Genomic DNA, 2,500 nt, shown 5'->3' with positions numbered 1-2,500 from the left:
CGTCAGCCAGACACTCTGATCACGCACCACTCTCTGCTTCTAACGGGCGCACATACAATATGTAAGCACCAGCATGGAACAACATCCAGTGCATCTTCTCCGCCACATTACACAATCCACACTATCACAACCAGACCAGGAGGTCCATGCGGAAAATACAATATCCCAGCCTTTCGACATCCACCATTGCGCAGACCAGGCACCAACACCCACACATGTCCTATACAACGGTGCACCCAACATCACAATAGTACCTCCTGTCACAGCGCACAAACAATGACATGAGTCAAAGACACAGGTCTCACACAAGCATAGAATTGGAGCGCCGCCTCTAATAAGCCAAAGGTGCATCCTGACGTGACAAATCTGATCATGTCACAAGCATTCACTTACTATAATCACTATCAAGGAACCTGCCGCCGCCCCCCCCCCCCCCCCCTACACCTTTCCTTACAACAACGTGTAACCTACACCTAACCTAACCTATGTTGTACCTTAACCTAACCTATGTTGTACCTTAACCTAACCTATGTTGTACCTTAACCTAACCTATGTTGTACCTTAACCTAACCTATGTTGTACCTTAACCTAACCTATGTTGTACCTTAACCTAACCTATGTTGTACCTTAACCTAACCTATGTTGTACCTTAACCTAACCTATGTTGTACCTTAACCTAACCTATGTTGTACCTTAACCTAACCTATGTTGTACCTTAACCTAACCCATGTTGTACCTTAACCTAACCCATGTTGTACCTTAACCTAACCCATGTTGTACCTTAACCTAACCCATGTTGTACCTTAACCTAACCCATGTTGTACCTTAACCTAACCCATGTTGTACCTTAACCTAACCCATGTTGTACCTTAACCTAACCCATGTTGTACCTTAACCTAACCCATGTTGTACCTTAACCTAACCCATGTTGTGCCTTAACCTAACCCATGTTGTGCCTTAACCTAACCCATGTTGTGCCTTAACCTAACCCATGTTGTGCCTTAACCTAACCCATGTTGTGCCCTAACCTAACCCATGTTGTGCCCTAACCTAACCCATGTTGTGCCCTAACCTAACCCATGTTGTGCCCTAACCTAACCCATGTTGTCCCCTAACCTAACCCATGTTGTCCCCTAACCTAACCCATGTTGTCCCCTAACCTAACCCATGTTGTGCCCTAACGTAACCCATGTTGTGCCTTAACGTAACCCATGTTGTGCCTTAACGTAACCCATGTTGTGCCTTAACGTAACCCACGTTGTCCGCTAACGTAACCCACGTTGTCCGCTAACGTAACCCACGTTGTCGCCTAAACCTGCTCTGTAATTGTTATACGACTCGTTCAATTAGTGTAGTGTTGCCCACCCGCAACCCTCGCAATATAGTTCGCTACTCGCACTGCCCGCTCCCCTGTGTATCGCTTCATGTTAAACACCTTGCAAGTCTTGCTGACTTTCCACATGCTCCTGCTGTACACTGTAATGTGGATGGCAGCAGGACGTACATGCCGCCCCACCACCCCCCCCCACCCCTCCCCACGTCCCCACGTCCCCACCTTGCCCCCTGCCTTCGCAAGCTGGTTGGTGACAAGTTTGCATGTTCAATGCCCTTCGCATGCGACGTACGCAGGCTACGTTGTGGTGCGGCCTGTGTCAACTGTCCGCTGATGTCGTACGCGTGAACCACAATCTGTACTGCACATTCGTCCTTATGTACTGAATGATACATCGTGGCACATGTGTGACCGTACAACGACTGCGCCCAAAAACGGCGGACCATACAGTGCAAATATTGTGCACGCAGCTACGTGTCGTCTCCCTATGAGAGCTGGATTGCAGTGTGGTACGCCATAGAGACGTGTGGGAGGAACGGACGCCGTGGATGGCGATCAGCATGAGCTGTGTGTTGATGTATTCGGACCTAGTCGTCTCTCCTCAAACACCGTGATAGCATGGTGCACCGCGTTCCATATCTGCGACATGCTACAGAGGCCGGTTGACAGTCGTTCGAGCAATGGACATCGCATACGTACGGGGGCCACCTTCCACGTATTGTCTAGGCGTGCACATTTTGTTGCGTGTATGTGGGCAGACGTAGTGTGGCGTGACACCTGACACAGGCATGCAATAATCGTTGAAGTTGCTAATGGCGATGGACGCCTACGTTTTCTGGTGAAGTTACGCAAATGAAGAAATGGTAACCCGTTGTGGTGCGGTTGTTCTCGCTAGGGGTGAATCGGTGATGGCGACGATAGGTTGAGGTACTAACCGGTTGTTCCAGCGATACCCACCATGCCGATGAAACTGAACGGCATCTGGGTGTGAAGCGATACGCGGTGGTGGCTGGGTGGGACCGTCCCCGGCCGGTGAGGGGGCGCCTCCCGGCGTGCTGGCCGCGCGGTGCGTGGGCGCACGCGCTACAGCCGGCTGGTGGGGGCGGCCAGTGGCAGGCGCGCCGGCCGACGGACGCGGCAGGCGTCGCAGCTGCGCGCCGGCGCACC

Source organism: Schistocerca piceifrons, unplaced genomic scaffold, assembly GCF_021461385.2.
Source record: "Schistocerca piceifrons isolate TAMUIC-IGC-003096 unplaced genomic scaffold, iqSchPice1.1 HiC_scaffold_1265, whole genome shotgun sequence".
Lineage (NCBI taxonomy): Eukaryota > Metazoa > Arthropoda > Insecta > Orthoptera > Acrididae > Schistocerca > Schistocerca piceifrons.
The sequence above is the reverse complement of the archived record's forward strand: the minus strand, read 5'-3'. Positions refer to the sequence as shown.